Raw genomic sequence first — 18,588 nt, 5'->3', positions numbered from 1 at the left:
CTCCATGAAGCTGGGCTACGGTCCCGCACACCGTTAGGCCGTCTTCCGCTCACGCCCCAACATCGTGCAGCCCGCCTCCAGTGGTGTCGCGACAGGCGTGAATGGAGGGACGAATGGAGACGTGTCGTCTTCAGCGATGAGAGTCGCTTCTGCCTTGGTGCCAATGATGGTCGTATGCGTGTTTGGCGCCGTGCAGGTGAGCGCCACAATCAGGACTGCATACGACCGAGGCACACAGGGCCAACACCCGGCATCATGGTGTGGGGAGCGATCTCCTACACTGGCCGTACACCACTGGTGATCGTCGAGGGGACACTGAATAGTGCACGGTACATCCAAACCGTCATCGAACCCATCGTTCTACCATTCCTAGACCGGCAAGGGAACGTGCTGTTCCAACAGTACAATGCACGTCCGCATGTATCCCGTGCCACCCAACGTGCTCTAGAAGGTGTAAGTCAACTACCCTGGCCAGCAAGATCTCCGGATCTGTCCCCCATTGAGCATGTTTGGGACTGGATGAAGCGTCGTCTCACGCGGTCTGCACGTCCAGCACGAACGCTGGTCCAACTGAGGCGCCAGGTGGAAATGACATGGCAAGCCGTTCCACAGGACTACATCCAGCATCTCTACGATCGTCTCCATGGGAGAATAGCAGCCTGCATTGCTGCGAAAGGTGGATATACACTGTACTAGTGCCGACATTGTGCATGCTCTGTTGCCTGTGTCTATGTGCCTGTGGTTCTGTCAGTGTGATCATGTGATGTATCTGACCCCAGGAATGTGTCAATAAAGTTTCCCCTTCCTGGGACAATGAATTCACGGTGTTCTTATTTCAATTTCCAGGAGTGTACATTCCTCGTTCGATCTACGGAGCACTTCTGCATTTCTCAGCAGATCACTTAATTTATAGAACGCTTGTGCACCACCTCGTTACAAACGCTTCGATTCTCTTCTCTTCCCTCAGTCCATGGTCCACTACTGTACAATGTTGTGCTCCAGAAGACCAGTCCCAGGAATTCATTCCTCAAATGAAGACCTGTGTTTACAACTAGCAGACTTCGTTTGGGCAGGAAAGTCTCCTTTTCCTGTACTAATCTGCTTTTTGTGTCCTCACTGCTTCGTCCGTGAAGCATTTTGCTTACAAGGTAGCAGTATTTCTTTGCTTCATCTGGTTCTTGGTTCCTAACTTATTTTAAATCTAATCTCAATTCTGCTTCCTCTTATTAATTTCGTCTTTTTCTGGTTTACTCTTGAATCATATTATATCCTCAGTAGACTGCTCGTTCTATTAATTGCTCACTGTCACAGAGCATAGCGTTGTCATCAGTGAATATTATCACTGGTGCCATTTTCTCCTGAGTTCTCATTCCATTCCATGAAATTTCGTTTATTTGTGCCACTGTTTCATCAGTGTGGGTTAATCAGTGGGGATGGAAGACTACATTCCTACCTGACAGCCTTTGTAAGAACAGCTACGCTGGTAAGCTGTAAAATTATGACCACTGCCCACAACGACGTTGGACGCCACCTGGTGGCGTTGCAGGCACGTGACGCGATAAAAAAAAGTGTCTAAGCGGAGCAGACACGGACGGGGGCCACCCTAGCGAATATATGGGCAGCAAATGGAGAAATCGGTTGAGATAAGCGACTTTGAGAAAGGGTAGATTCTTATTACACAGAGCCTGCGAACGAATATCTCGAAAACGGCGAAGCTTGTCGAACGTTTACGTGCTGCTGTCGTGGGCGTCTACGAAAAGAGGTAGAAGGGCATTGAAACCATTACTATGCGCTGAATGGCTGGTCGCCACTACTCCGCACAGAACCTGGGGTTCGGAGGCTTGTCTGCTCTGTAAAGTAGGACAGATGGTGATCTGTGTCATCTCTGCCCAAAGAGCACAATGCTGGTGCACGCACAAGTGTTTCCGAGCGCACCGTTCATCGTACATTTTTGAAGATGGGGTTCAGCAGGAGACCACCTCTACGTGTTCATCCGTTGGCCCAACGATATCGTCGGTTATGATTGCAGTGGGCACAAGGGCTCGCCATTCGACCGCCGATCAATGAGCGTGTCGACTGTTCGGGTGAATCACATTTTTGCTACACTAGATCGATGGTCGTCTCCACAAACGCCGTCATTGAGGGTGACTGGCAGGTCTTAACTTGTAGCGCACCACGGGCGGAAGCTGGTGAGATAGAAATATTATGCTGTGGGAGATATTTTCCTGCGCTTGCGTGGGACTTGTGGTTGTAATCGAAGACACGCTGACAGCTGCGATCCGCCTCCATCCCTTCATACCTGATGTCTTGCCCGACGGTGGTGTCACCTCTCAGCAGTATAAAAGTCCGTGTCTCGGAGCAGAACCCTGCTACAGTGGTTTGAGGAACGATATAGCGACGCCTTTAAAGAAGACCATCGTGCAGGGAGAAATTGAGGGCAGAAGACCACGTGGGAGAGCAGAAAACAGACGGTTGGATCAAGCGAAGAATATTACCAATCTGCCGCTTCAAGTCTTATTAAGAAAGGCCGAAGATCGCTGTGGATGGAGTATCTGTCTAAAGTTTCAGTTACGTAAGAATGAATGAGGAAATGAGGTTGAGGTCACGACACTCAGTAATGAGTAAAACGACTAATGATGATAGTTTATGCATGCACTCCGTCTTCAGGCCACAAGTGGCCCATCGGGACCATCCGACCGCCGTGTCATCCTCAATGAGGATGCGGATAGGAGGGGCGTGTGGTCAGCACACCGCTCTCCCGGTCGTTATAATGGTTTTCTTTGACCGGAGCCGCTACTATTCGGTCGAGTAGCTCCTCAACTGGCATCACGAGGCTGAGTGCACACCGAAAAATGGCAACAGCGCATGGCAGCTGGATGGTCACCCATCCAAGTGCCGGCCACGCCCGACAGCGCTTAACTTCGGTGATCTCACGGGAACCGGTGTACCCACTGCGGCAAGGCCGTTGCCTTAATGATGATAGTGAAGACACATAAAAGTAATTCGTGGCCGGCGGCATCAAACCAGTCAGAATACTAATGACTCACAAAAAAAAAAAAACAAAAAAAACGGACGATGTGTCGTCGACCAAATTTGCCTCATTTATATCTTATGGAACCCATCTCGGTCGTTATTGGGCGCAATATCACCGAGTACATAAATCAGCAGCCTGTTATTTACGCGAATTACATAATCTGTGCGTAGGCGTCTACTGTCACATACCTCCAAAAACCTACCAAGAAACTGTCGGGTCCCTGGTACGCACAACCAGTGATGCATTTCCTTCCAAAGACGGACTAACAAGCTATTAAGCAGGTGGTCATAAATTGTAGATAAGAATTCATTGTCACGGTGCTCCAACTACGTTTTTACTGAGCATACAAGTAATATCGTAACTGATTTTCCATTTCTCTTTCGGAAGAACAAAAACCATAGTAACCAAAACTGTATTATCTTCATCGTGTTTTTACTCTGTTGGTCCTGTATTTGAAGCATGTACATTTCGCGTGAAAAACCGGAATCACTTCATTGATATAGGAGATAATGGATCATAAAACCAACTTGCAATCTGATCAGCTTTCGCTATTTATGACTACGTACAATGGCACGTCTTGACTTTTATATTTCCCTTCGCTTTTGCATACTAGGCGGCTTTGATAATAAGTGGCGAATTAAATGCAACGGCGCAAGCACGTGTAAATTACACACGAGTAAATTTTTAAATGGGTCGTTCAATAACCTGTTGTCCGTGACAACGTTGTTACTTTGTCAGAATTTACGGCCTGCTTGTTTGTACCCGTCCGTCACATAAATTTTGCCTTGGAAAGCTTTTATCATCTTTTGTACAAAAAACCAGTACTCGTAACAACACTGTAATAATGATTAAAATTATTGTACAGTTACATAAATATACAATGGCTCTTGATGGGAACCTCATTTTCATGTGACACAGGTAAAACGTAAACAACTCAAGTGCGACAGGAGGATTCTCAAATTGCGTTATATAATGTATTTCCACAATAATGTAGGGCGTAGGTAAAAGTTACATAATATCTGTCTCGCGATATCATCATAAGACTGCTTTACGTCCTCTTCGTTTCTCACTCGTAAATTATAAAGGCAAGCAACTTCTTAGTGTGGAACATTTTAGAATATGAACTACGTCTGATCACTTAAAACACGCCGGCCGGTGTGGCCGTGCGGTTCTATGCGCTTCAGTCTGGAACCGCGTGACCGCCACGGTCGCAGGTTCGAATCCAGCCTCGGGCATGGACGTGTGTGATGTCCTTAGGTTAGTTAAGTTTAAGTAGTTCTAAGTTCTATGGGACTGATGACCACAGATGTTAAGTCCCATAGTGCTCAGAGCCATTTGAACCATTTGAACTTAAAACAAAAGAGCTTTCGCCTGACTACTTCTTCGTCATTCTCGAAAGATTGAATGGGTTTCAGTATATGGACTCGCACATGGTGCTCCGAATATGAAGCTGCTAGTGAATGGCACATTTCAACCACCTTGCAGTAGTGGTAATACCGTTCGGGTCTGCCGAGTGCTGTTGGCAAGCGAGGTGCACCCAGCCCTTGTTAGGCCAAATGGAGAGCTACTTGACTGAGAAGCAGCGGCTCCGGTCACGAAAACTGACAACGGCTGGGAGAGTGGTGTGCTGACCACATGCCGCTCCATATGTGGGCTGAGGGTGACATGGCGGTCGATCGTTACCACTGGGCATTCAAGGACGTCTTCGGATGGAATCTAGCTTTTTGTAAATGGTTGCTTAGCGAAACTCGTTAAATGAACGTCGACCGAAGACCGATACAGGAAAGTGAACTTACCGTACGTCGACAAGTGATAACGAAAACTTCAACAACTTTGTTAATAATTTGTAAACTGATTCTTTGATTAAATTTTATTACTATTGCTCTAAGTAACAGCTCTGCCTCTCTAACAGTTGCCCAGTCACTAATACGGTTTAATAAGACATGGTTCTTGAGCAGTTCCTTTACCCTAACACTTACTGCGCGTGGACGGTTCAAATGGTTCAAATGGCTCTGAGCACTATGCGACTTAACTTCTGAGGTCATCAGTCGGATAGAACTTAGAACTACTTAAACCTAACTAACCTAAGGACATCAGACACATCCATGCCCGAGGCAGGATGCGAACCTGGGACCGTAGCAGTCGCGTGGTTCCGGACTGAGCACCTAGAACGGCTAGACCACCGCGGCCGGCCGCGTGGACGGTGTCAGGCCGTAAGGTTATCATGCAAAACTAAAATTGTGCGGTAACGTAGTGCTGACGACCGTCAGTTCACACTTCGCGTTTTATTTACGTTCGAGGAGGGATTCGTACAGAATGGGACACTACGAGAAAAGTTCAATAAGCAAGGTAAAACGAGCCATCTCGTGTGTATAAATACCCACTGCGAAATATATTCCGTGTCTAGACAGAAGACACGATCAGAGCTTACAAACGACAGCACTAAACCGAGCTAAGTGTGGCGCTGCACTTGGAAACAGAGTATTCAGACGGAGGCGTCGACGGACACGCGATCGGCGATTGAAATGCGAATTACGATAAGGTTTTGGTGCTTAGAGAAAACGCCTCCACCTGCATTCATGGCCAGCTTTCACAAGAGGATGTCTGGGCTATCCATAGCAGCAACGTGCATTGTAGCACGTGATGCTCTAGCCAGCTGCACGTCGGTCAAGGGCCTGAAGATGGTGCACTAAATGACCGGAACTGGTAGCCAAATGAAATAACTTTGGAAGCTGCACGGCTGAAAGGTGTTTAATTTGACGTCGAGGACATCCCGTGTCGGCGGTTTGGAGGGCAGTGGATGGTCGCATGAGGAGAGACGCTGCCGAGCACCGGCGAATCCCGCGCTGGCCGTAGGGTCTCGCGCCGCGGGAAGGTCAGGTTGCCGCCGAAGCGGAGAGCGTCCAGACGAGTCCTGGGGGAACCCTGATCCTTAACGGCCGGCCGTGCGCGCGCGACCTCGGCACGCCCGGCTCCTCACAGGGAGGCTGTCGCCCCTCCCTGCGGGATCCTCCCGTGGAGCAGACCGCGACACACACACACACACACACACACACACACACACACACACACACAATGTCCTTTAATCTAAGGCTAGAGAAATTTGTGCACAGAGAATGTCGACGGCTTTCTAAACACGTATTCCCGAATTCCCTCACAAAGAAGACCAAGTATACTCGAGATTTTGAATGAACAACTTCTGCCATCCTGAGTACCTTAGGAGTAGTTATTGTCGTTGCACCAAACACCTTATATTCCTAAAAATTATACGGATGTATATGTTCCACATCTTATCCTAGGCCATGGGTCAATCTCAACATAACTTCGTACACATATCATTTACTACGTGGAAAGAATCACTGTAGAGATAAGATCCACCCACCTATCGGGTGGGGTGGGAGTGAAATGAGTGTCGCTCACGACACTTGAGTACCCCTACTTTAGTCATTCAGCATTAGAGACTGAGAGCGCTTAGAGACTTGCAACAGAGAAAGCATGATTTTCAAACTTTACCAAACTTTTTCTGGGTGACTACCTTCACAAAATGATGAAAATAGTCTTTGCTTACTACATTTTCGTATCTATTCTGCTAAACTTCCGCATCAACCCTGACGTTTTAATACTTTTTTACTCCTAACTGTTTCCGTGACGTTTTGGAGACAGTATTCAGATGTACCAGTGAATGTGCCGTTGAAACTATTTTAACTGTGCGGCACTCACTTCAGAAGGTATGTCATAAAAAAATGACATGCATGAGAAATTGCTCCTTCATGTATGACGTTTTAATTTATTGCTTTTTTACTACTTTTATTCACTACACATTTTGAAGACGCCAGGCACATATGCCAGTGGATGTACCTGCTAAATTATATCATGTTCAGCACATAGTTCACGAGATATGACGTCGTAAGCATTGAGCTGCATGAAAATGAAAGAACTGGGCGAAATAAAACGATGGAAAAAAATAGCAAACCAAAAAAATAATGCAGAGGAACGAAATTTTGGGAATACATTTGTCTAGGTAACGTATTGAAGTGATTCACACTGCAAGCTTACAGTTAATGTAAGCGTGACATAAGCCATAGCAAATGTGCAATGCTGGTATACTGACGAACGGTGTAACTGCCACAACGTCAAATGCAAGCTCTGCGAGCATTGTGCTGTATACGTGCCTGACGTCGGATTGTGGTATGGATTTCCATGCCTGCTGCACTTCGTCGGTCAGTAAAGGAACAGTTAACATTGTTTGTGGATGGCACGGGAGTGTGTGCTCAATTGGCCACAGATTGGGTGATCGGATAGGCCAAGGCAACATTTCGACAATCTGTAGAGGAAGTTGAGTTGCAACAGTGGTGTGTGGGCGAGCGTTATCCTGTTGGACAGCAACATCTGTAATGCTGTTCGTCAATGGCAGCACAGTCAATGGAATTCTCGTATCGACGGACAAACGTGCAGTCACGGTGTGTGGGAGAACGGCGAGAGTCTACGTGCTTTCGTACGAAACCGCATCCGAGACCGTAACTCGAGGTGTGGTTCCAGTGTGTCTGGCAGGCAGACAGGCCCTCAACTGACCTCCGCCTGACCAACACACGGCCATCGCTGGCACCGAGGTAGAACCAGCTTTCTTCAGAAAACACAACATGACGTCCAATTAGCTCTCGCTTGACGCCACTGAAGTCGCAAATGGCGGTGGTTTGACGCCAGTGGAACGTAGGCTACATAGCACAGGTAGTCCCAGTCTTCAAGAAGGGTCGTCGAGCAGATGCGCAAAACTATAGACCTATATCTCTGACGTCGATCTGTTGTAGAATTTTAGAACATGTCGTTTTTGGAAACCCAGAATCTACTCTGTAGGAATCAACATGGGTTCCGGAAACAGCGATCGTGTGAGACCCAACTCGCTTTATTTGTTCATGAGACCCAGAAAATATTAGATACAGGCTCCCAGGTAGATGCTATTTTTCTTGACTTCCGGAAGGCGTTCGATACAGTTCCGCACTGTCGCCTGATAAGGTAAGAGCCTACGGAATATCAGACCAGCTTTGTGGCTGGATTGAAGAGTTTTTAGCAAACAGAACACAGCGTGTTGTTATCAATGGAGAGACGTCTACAGACGTTAAAGTAACCTCTGGCGTGCCACAGAGGAGTGTTATGGGACCATTGCTTTTCACAATATATATAAATGACCTAGTAGATAGTGTCGGAAGTTCCATGCGGCTTTTCGCGGATGATGCTGTAGTATACAGAGAAGTTGCAGCATTAGAAAATTGTAGCCAAATGCAGGAAGATCTGCAGCGGATAGGCACTTGGTGCAGGGAGTGGCAACTGACCCTTAACATAGACAAATGTAATGTATTGCGAATACATAGAAAGAAGGATCCTTTATTGTATGATTATATGATAGCAGAACAAACACTGGTAGTAGTTACCTCTGTAAAATATCTGGGAGTATGCGTGCGGAACGATTTGAAGTGGAATTATCATACAAAATTAATTGTTGGTAAGGCGGGTACCAGGTTGAGATTCATTGGGAGAGTCCTTAGAAAATGTAGTCCATCAACAAAGGAGTTGGCTTACAAAACACTCGTCGACCTATACTTGAGTATTGCTCATCAGTGTGGAATCCGTAACAGATCTGGTTGACGGAGGAGATAGAGAAGATCCAAAGAAGAGCGGCGCGTTTCGACACAGGGTTATTTGGTAACCGTGATAGCGTTACGGAGATGTTTAACAAACTCAAGTGGCAGACTCTGCAAGAGAGGCGCTCTGCATCGCGGTGTAGCTTGCTCGCCAGGTTTCGAGAGGGTGCGTTTCTGGATGAGGTATCGAGTATATTGCTTCCCCCTACTTATACCTCCCGAGGAGATCACGAATGTAAAATTAGAGAGATTAGAGCGCGCACGGAGGCTTTCAGACAGTCGTTCTTCCCGCGAACCATACGCGACTGGAACACGAAAGGGAGGTAATGACAGTGGCACGTGATGTGCCCTCCGCCACACACCGTTGGGTGGCTTGCGGAGTACAAATGTAGATGTAAAGCGTCTGGCACGGAGCTGTCCTGGAAGTAACCGATTTGTAACAGTTCGATGTGCTAGGATGGTACCAATGCTGTTCAAATTGCAGCTCTCGGTTGTGCCACGTGGTCGTCCGGAGCCCGGTCTTCTTGCGACCGCACGTTCTCGCAACCACCGCTGCCAGCAATCATATACAGTGCGTACATTCATGCCAAGTCTTTCTCCAAGATTGGAGAAGGAAAATCCAGCTTCTCGTAGCTCTATTAGACTTCAAAGTGACTAGGGTCTTGACAATGGCGCCTTTGTCGCCTTAAAGGCATTCTTGACTAACACCAGCTCACCACATACAATCTCTAACATAACTCTGACGACCGTTACAGAGTGTTTTTAAGGCACTCGTGTGCGACTGGTGCGAAATGGGTATAGACATTTTCTTTCGTTAGTAGAAACACGCCTAACAGCTTTCCTTCATGTCGCCCATCTCCTTTGCGGTGTTACGGTTTTTTTTCCGTCTGTGTGATTATATGTTAAATATCTGAAAAATTTGTGACACGAGCGTGTGCGGGCAAAGTTCATCCTAAACTTTTGGAACGACTTCAATCAAATTTGGTACACGTAACAACCACGAGCCTCCTATTGCGGTAAGTGTGGTAACGTCTTGAGAGAGAACGAAGATCGAAGAGATGGACAGGCAGCGAGAGGAAGGACGAAATAGAAACAGACAGGAGGAGCAGGAGATGGACTGAGATAGGGGAGGGGGAATGGAAAGAGAGAGGCGAGTGGACGAAATGGACAGAGTAACGAAAGAGCAGGACATAGAGAGATGAACTGAGGAGGAGATGGAGAGTGAGTGGAGGATGGTGGAGGTGGACGGGGCGCTGGGCGGATGGAGATCGACTAACACGAGATTCGAAATAATACGTACCCGTACAACGAGGGGTACTCAGCTACTCATTTAACGAAGTCAAATCCTCCGGTCCAGATTGTATACGGCGTACATTCCTCACAGAGTATCTCCATATAATAGCTCCATACTCAGCAATCAACCGAAAAGTTGAGCAGACGCATATCACTGACGTACATTTGCAATAGGATTTTGGAACATATACACACATCGAAAGAAGTTTTTCCATCACCACGGTTCCAAGATTTCCGGAACCTGTACAGAAAATTGGAATAAGGATCAACATAAACATCATTTCTGCCTTTTTTATTGCCCGCGAAAACCACACATTGCATGTATCACCATACAGCGAGACCTTCAGGGGTGATGGTCCAGATTGCTGTACGCACCGGCACCTCTAATATCCAGTAGCACGTCCTCTTGCATTGATGAATACCTGTATTCGTCGTTGCATACTATCCACAAGTTCATCAAGGCACCGTTGGTCCAGATTGTCCCTCTCCTCAACGGCGATTCGCCGTAGATGGTTGGTGGGTTACGTTGTCCATAAACAGCCCTTTTCAAAATAACCCAGGCATGTTCAATGGTATTTACGTCTGGAGGTCATGCTGGCCACTCTATTCGAGCGATGTCGTTATCCTGAACGAAGTCATTCACAAGTTGTGCACGATAGGGCCGCGAATTTTCGTGCATGAAGACGAATGCCTCTCCAATATGCTGCCGATATTGTTGCACTGTCGGTCGGAGGATGCCGTTCACATATCGTACAGCCGTTACGGCGCCTTCCATGACCACCAGCGGAGTACGTCGGCCCCACATAACGCCACCCCAAACAGCAGGGAACCTCCACTTTGCTGCACTGTGCCTAAGGCGTTCAGCCTGACCGGGTTGCCTCCGAACACGTCTCCGACGATTGTCTGCTTGAAGGCATATGCGACACTCATCGGTGAAGAGAGCGTGATGCCATTCCTGAGTGGTCCATTCGGCATGTTTTTGGGCACATCAGTACCGCGCTGCAAGGTGTCCTGGTTGCAAAGGTGGACCTCGCCATGTACTTCGGGAATGAAGTTGCGCATCATGCAGCCTACTGCGCACAGTTTGAGTCGTAACGCGACGTCCTGTGGCTGCACGAAAAGCATTATTCAACATGAAGGCGTTGCTGCTAGGGTTTCTCCGAGCCATAATCCGTAGGTAGCATTCATCCATTGCAGTAGTAGCCCTTGGGCGGCCTAAGCAATGCATTTCATCGACAGTTCCTATCCCTCTATCTCCACCATGTCCCAACAACATCACTTTGGTTCACTCCGAGACGCCTGGAAACTTCTCTTGATGAGAGCCCCTCCTGGCACAAAGCAACAATGCGGACGCAATCGAACCGCGGTATTGACCGTCTAGGCACGGTTGAACTACAGATAACACGAGCCATTTACCTCCTTCCTGGTGGAGCGACTGCAACTCATCGGCTGTCGGACCCAATCCGTCTATTAGGAGTTGCTCATGCATGGTTGTTTTCATCTTTGGGAGCGTTTAGCGACATCCCTGAACAGTCTAAGGGACTGTGTCTGTGGTACACCATCCACAGTCAAAGTATATCTTCAGGAGTTCTGGGAACCGGAGTAATGCAAAACTTTTTCTGATGTGTGTACTATGTTGGAAAGTTGTGAATTACCTCGAGGAACATGATGTGTCGACAGTCAGCACAGATTCAGAAAATATCGTTCTTGTGATCACCCCTTTATTCTCAGGAAGGGTGTCTCATATTGATTGCAATTTTCTACATTTCCAGAAGGCTTTGGATACCGTACCTCACAAGCGACATCCAATCGAATTTCATGCCTTTGGAGTATCGTCTCAGTTGTGCGAATGGTTTCTTGATTTCCTGTCAGAAAGGTCACAGTTAGTAGTAACCGACCGAAGCACATCGTGCAAGAGAAAAGTGGTACTCGTCACTTCCCAAGGAACTGTTGTGGACTCTCTGCTTTTCCTGATCTATATAAACGATTTATGAGGCAATCTAGTCAGCCCTCCTAGACTTTTGGCAAGTGATGGTGTTATTTAGCGCCTAGGAAAGTCACCAGAGATCATAAACAATCATAAGATGATCTAGACGTGATATCAGATGGTGCGAAATGTGGTAATTGACTCTATAACGAAAAATGTGAAGCCATCCACGTGAGCACTAAAAGGAAGCCGTTAAACGTCTGTTGGACAATAAATCACACAAATCGAAAGGTTGTAAATTCGACTAAATACTTAGGGATTGAAATTTAGAATAACTTAACTACCACATGGATAATGTTGTGCGGGAAGCAAACCAAATACTGCGATTTACTGCTATAACACTTCGAAAATGCAATTCGTCTACCAAAGAGACTGCTTATAAAACGCTTGTTCACCCTCTTCCGGAGTAATGCTGCGCGGTGTGGCATCCGCATCAGGTTAGATGGACGACATCGAAAAAGTTCCTATGCGGCTGGTCCCGGCGGAGGTTCGAGTCCTCCCTCGGGCATGGGTGTGTGTGTGTGTGTGTTTGTCCTTAGGATGATTTAGGTTAAGTAGTGTGTAAGCTTAGGGACTGATGACCTTAGCAGTAAGTCCCATAAGATTTCACTCATATTTGAAAATTTTTTTTAAAAAGTTCATTGTAGGGTGGCTTTTTTTGTATTATCGCGAAATAGGGAAGAGAGTGCCACGGATGTGATACGCGAATTGGGGAGGCAGTCATTAAACAAAAGGCATTTTCCATTGCCGCAGAATGTTGTTCTGAGAGTGTGATAATAGTTTACTGGCACCAATCTACACAGGGAGGAATGATGATCATAATAAAATAAGTGAAACCAGAGCTCACACTGGAAGATTCAAGTGTTCGTTTTTCCCGCGCGGTGTTCTAGAGTGGAGGAGTAGAAAAATGGCTTTATAGTGGTTCGATGAACCCTCTGCCAGGCGCTCAGTGCAATCATGTAGATGTAGTTCCAACATCTGTCACATATACATGAGTCAAGTTTTCTGGTTTTATTAAGCGCAAAAACTTCTCGCCATGTGACTGTACGTAAAACACTGTCGAACATGATCGTTTCGGTGGTCCAGGTGATAAGGTATGGAGAGTCTAACAGTTTATTGTGAATCTTAACACGATGAAGTCCAATCTATTTATTGTCTCGCTGACTGACAACGGTTTCCCGCCCTTTAACGAAACAATCAAGGAGAAAAGGCGGCAATAATGACGATCAGGCCTTTTTATGGGTTTTTCATCAGAAGAGTTTAACGTCACTGCCTTCTCCGTGACGGAGCTTCCGTGGCTTTGCTGTACTTAGACGTTAAACTACTTGCTGATATACTATAATTTTGATCTGCAGTTACCGAACTCTGATTCTACGCTATTTTCCCCTCTAAAATTTCTATTCTTAATTTTAAATTATTCTTTCTATAGCCTTTGTCACTGTAAACTGAACCGAAGTGTTACAAGAGGAATAATGTTGCATCCGTCCAAATCTCTGAACAAAGTTCACTTACCAATCAGCGTTATTGCGACACCGTGCTCATTCTCCAGGTGCGTTTTTTCAGGGGCACAGTCGGTTCTGACTTCATTTTTATGATTGACAATGCAGGACCGCGTAAAACGGAGCACGTGGCGCCGTTCTTGAAAGAGAGTATATAAGGCGAATGGGCTGGCGTGCGCGTTCGCCCAACTTGAAGCACATCGAGCCCTTGTGGGATGCGGTGGGTAGACGCACTGCAGCACGACCGGATGCACCAACGACTGTCCAGCAGCTGTCGACCACTGTGATGGAGGAATGGAACCCCCTACCACCAGAACTCGTTACAAACAAAGTGGCCAGCAGGGGAGAACGTTGCCGAGAATGCACTGACGTCTTTGGTGATCACACACTTATCAAGAATCATGTACCGCCTTTTGTAATGTCCAGAAGATCACCATAAATCGCGGTGACTTGATCGTAATTATTGTCTCTGAATAAAAGTGTCGTTTCTGTTGGGCTCATTGCGTATTTCTTTCAATTATCTTCTGTACTGTACGAGCCGTGCGTGCCTCGTGTTCGTGCCATACCTCATACGACATCCTGTTTTTATTGTACTGCCACCTCGTTATGTTAATTTCAATTACTGGTGTCACTGACAAGGGAACATCCCCATCGCACCCCCCTCAGATTTAGTTATAATTTGGCACAGTGGATAGGCCTTGAAAAACTGAACACAGATCAGTCGAGAAAACAGGAAGAAGTTGTGTGGAACTAAGAAAAAAATAAGCAAAATATACAAACTGAGTAGTCCATGCGCATGGTAAGTAACTTCATGGACAGTGTAGGCTAAGGAGCGCCGTGGTCCCGTGGTTAGCGTGAGCAGCTGCGGAACGAGAGGTCCTAGGTTCAAGTCTTCCCTCGAGTGAAAAATTTACTTTCTTTATTTTGGCAAACTTATGATCTGTCCGTTCGTTCATTGTTCACTGTAATAAGTTTAGTGTCTGTGTTTTGCGACTGCACCGTAAAGCCGTGCGATTAGTAGACGAAAGGACGTGCCTCTCCAATGGGAACCGAAAACATTTTATCGCAAGGTCATAGGTCAACAGATTCCTCCACAGGAAAACACGTCTGATATATTCTATACGACACTGGTGACGGCATGTGCGTCACATAATTGTCTGAAAATAAAAATTAAAATTTTTACTTGAGGGAAGGTTTGAACCAAGGACCTTTCGTTCTGCAGCTGCTCACTCTAACCACGAGACCATGGCGCTCCTGAACTCAGTTTGTCCTTGATGTTTCCTATCTTGCACATGGACTACACAGTTTGTATATTTTGCTTATTTTTTTCATAGTTCCACACAACTTCTTCCTGTTTTCTCGATTGATCTGTGTTCAGTTTTTCAAGGCCTATCCACTGTGCCAACTTATAACTAAATCTGAGGGGGGTGCGATGGGGAGGTTCCCTTGTGAGTTGTCGCCTTGCCTGCCCGTGAGCGGCAGCAGCAGCGCTTATCGATATAAGCCCTGGCGTATTATCTTTGCTGCCTGCTATTACTTCCCGGATGTCGTATGTTCGGAGTTAGTTCGGATCTGCCAGTCAGTTGGGAGGCGCTACCAGTGCAGTTCGGACCTGGTAGTGTGACTCAGGACTGGGCAGAAGTTCAGTCGTGGTGCGGCTGCAGTGAGGTCCTGTCAGCCATGAATCGCCTGACGGTTGCCGATACATGTCACTTGGTCGGTCGCCTTGTTGGACGGCGTGTATGTTGGCCGACTCGTGATTCGTCCTTGTTATTGCACAGTCGCTGTCGTTAGTATCGTCTAATCCTTCGTGCGAGTGTTCGTGAAACTGCGTGTAGCTTGTGATGTCGACTGCTCAGTTACTTTAGTGCTGTCTCCGTGCTAATGTATGGCAGTCGGTCGGTTGGCGTGGAGCAGCGAGGAAATCTGCGCGGGGCGTGGTTCGGCCGGGCCCGCTGGCGGTCTCTATGCAGTGTCTGAGTGTGTGGGGCTGATCGCATTGCTGCGAGCTCCGTGGCTCACCGACCCTGGACACGAAAGTTGAGTTTGAATTTAACTTACGAGCAAGTCAAGACTGTTCACAATGAGGCGTCTTGTTCTTGTTGCTGGCTGTTGGGACATTCCCGCGAGCAACAACAAGTGTGTTCGAGGTGGCGAAGGTTTAGCCACCGTCCGGTGGAGTCTAACTGTATTTGGTTATTTGAAATTGAAGTGCACAAGAGGAATTTAAAAAAAAAATCATCGAGCTGTGTTACTTGGCAATGACTCATCGAGCGAAAGTTGTTATTCTCCCCCATTTCGCTGTAATACAAAACGAGTTGCCCTTCTTTGAAGTTTTTCAATGTCTTTCGTCAATCCTTCATGGTAAAGATCTCATACCGCACAACAGTACTTTAGCAGGGGAAGGACAAGCATGGTATAGGTAGTCCCCTTACTAAATCTATTGTGTGTTGTATGACATCAAAACGAAATCTTCGGTTTGCCTTCCCTACAACATTTTCAGTGTGATGGATCCACGTTCAGTTGATCGTAATGGTAATTCCTAGCCATTTACTTGAATTGACAGCGCCTACATTTGTGTCTTCTTGCGATCGAAATTCAACTGATTCCGTTTGGTACTCATATGCATTATGTCACGTTTTGCATTTTTTGGGGTCAATTCACACCTTTCGCACCAGAAAGATATCCTGTCTAAATCATTTAGTGACTGAATTTGATCTTCTGATGACTGTACTATGCGCTAAATAACAGCATCACTTGGCAAGAGTCTAAGAGGGCTGTCTACATTGTCTCCTAAATCGATTATGTAGACAAGGAACAACAGAGAGCCCACGAAACTTCCTTGCGGAGTACTAGATATCACTTTTCTTCTACTCGACGACTTTCCATCAGTTGCTACGAGCTGTGACTTTTCTGGCAAGCAATCACGAATCCAGTCGCACAATGGAGACAGTACTCCACAGGTACGCTTTATGATTAGAAGTCACTTGTGAGGAACGGTGTCAAAAGCCTTCTGGAAATTAAAATAAAAATGGGTATCAATTAGACATCCCCTGCCGCTAGCACCCTTTGCTTCGCGGGAATAAAGAACTGGTTGTGTTTCACAAGAACGATTTTTTCTGTATCCGTGTTGGCTGTATGTCAATGAATCGCTTTCCTTGGGGTAACTGATAAAGTTCGAACGAAATGTATGTTTTAATATTGTGTTGCAAACAGACCTTTGTGTACCCGTCTATAATTAATCAGATTATTCCTACTTCCTTTCTTCAGTAGGCACCGGCCTGGCCGCAGTGAATACACCGGTCCCCGTGCGATCACCGAAGTTAAGCACTGTCGGGTGTGGACAGCACTTGGATGGGTGACCATCCAGGCCGCCATGCGCTGTAGCCATTTTTCGGGGTGCACTCAGCCTCGTGATGCCAATTGAGGAGCTACTCCACCGAATAGTAGCGGCTCCGGTCAAAGAAAACCATCATAACGACCGGGAGAGCGGTGTGCTGACCACACGCCCCTCCTGTCCGCATTCTCAACTGAGGATGACACGGCTGTCGGATGGTCCCGATGGGCCACTTGTGGCCTGAAGACGGAGTGCTTTCTTCAGTACTGGTATGCCCTGTAGAACTGTCCAGTCTTCAGGTGCGGATCGTTCAATGAGCGAGCGATTGCTAAGTGTAAAGCTACTGTATCAGTAGACTCTGAAAAGAACCTGAGTGCTATATCATCTCGTCCCGAAGCCTTCCCTTTATTATGTGGTGCTTCGCTAGACCGACGCAACCAATTTCTAAGTTACTCATGTTGGCAGTTCTTCCTAATACGGTGTCTCGAATATTTACTTTGTATTCTTTCGTTAAGTAATTTCGTAAAACTGTTTTATAGCAGTACCTTAGTGGCGATATCATCGGTAACATGACCATTGTTATCGAGCAGCTAAGGTATTAATTGTGTCTTGTATGCTAAATGTAATGGTGTGTTTGAAGCCAAGGAACATTCCTTAATCTTGCTGCAATACTAAATCAGTGACGTTGGTCGCTTGCCAGAAATTATTTGTCTGTGAATAAATGCTGTTATAACTGCTTCAAATGGGACAGTGATGTCGTTCGTTAAGGAAACAGCTGTCGTGATTATGGATTAATATATATTTATCTCACTTTTCAAATTCAAATGGTTCCAAGCACTATGGGACTTAATATCTGAGGTCATCAGTCCCCTGGACTTAGAACAACGTAAACCTAACTAACCGAAGGACATTACACAGATCCATACCCGAGGCAGGATTCGAACCTGCGACATAGCAGCCGCGTGGTTCAGGACTGAAGCGCCAAGAACCTCTGGGCCACAGCAGCCGGTTTCAATTCCATTTTACCTCTAGAAGCACCAACAGCTCTATCTTCCGTTAGTGTGTAACGCATGTAACTTAATAAGGAATTCGTTCAAGATCAGCCAAGTGGGTAATTTTGTTGTAACATAATGAAAGAAGATATTTCTTCAGCCTGGTACTACGATGTTGGTTAGCTGACTTTTTTTGACGATCGTCTTATACCGTTAACGTGCACCGGACGAAATTCCGTCACAGGCGCTTTTATTTTGCCAGCATGCAAGGAAGCTCACTGCATCGTCCGAGCCGGCCGGTGTGGCCGTGCGGTTCTAGACGCTTCAGTCTGGAACCGCGTGACCGCTACGGTCGCAGGTTCTAATCCTGCCTCGGGCATGGATCTGTGTCATGTCCTTCGGTTACCCGCATCTCGTGGTCGTGCGGCAGCGTTCTCGCTTCCCACGCCCGGGTTCCCGGGTTCGATTCCCGGCGGGGTCAGGAATTTTCTCTGCCTCGTGATGGCTGGGTGTTGTGGCCTGTCCTTAGGTTAGTTAGGTTTAAGTAGTTCTAAGTTCTACGGGACTGATGACCATAGATGTTAAGTCCCATAGTGCTCAGAGCCATTTGAACATTTTGTCCTTCGGTTAGTTAGGTTTAATTAGTTCTAAGTCCTAGGCGACTGATGACCTCAGAATTTAAGTCGCATAGTGCTCAGAGCCATTTGTATCTTCCGCGTGCGCGGATATTTCAGTAGCGTGTGTGTGTTTTACAGTGAAACATCCCCACGTGGAATACACTGTCTAGCATTCTGCTGGGAGACGAAG

The 18,588-nt window shown here is 46.7% G+C and overlaps 1 pseudogene; it reads right to left on the bottom strand.

Moving 5' to 3' along the window:
* Positions 1 to 2,853: 2,853 nt before the first annotated feature.
* Positions 2,854 to 2,970, bottom strand: LOC126110036 (5S ribosomal RNA; annotated as a pseudogene).
* Between the last annotated feature and the right edge of the window lie 15,618 nt (positions 2,971 to 18,588).

The sequence above is a fragment of the Schistocerca cancellata genome, chromosome 12 (assembly GCF_023864275.1).
Source record: "Schistocerca cancellata isolate TAMUIC-IGC-003103 chromosome 12, iqSchCanc2.1, whole genome shotgun sequence".
NCBI classification, from domain to species: domain Eukaryota; kingdom Metazoa; phylum Arthropoda; class Insecta; order Orthoptera; family Acrididae; genus Schistocerca; species Schistocerca cancellata.
Note: the sequence above shows the minus strand (reverse complement) of the source record. Positions and strands in the feature narration are given on the sequence as shown.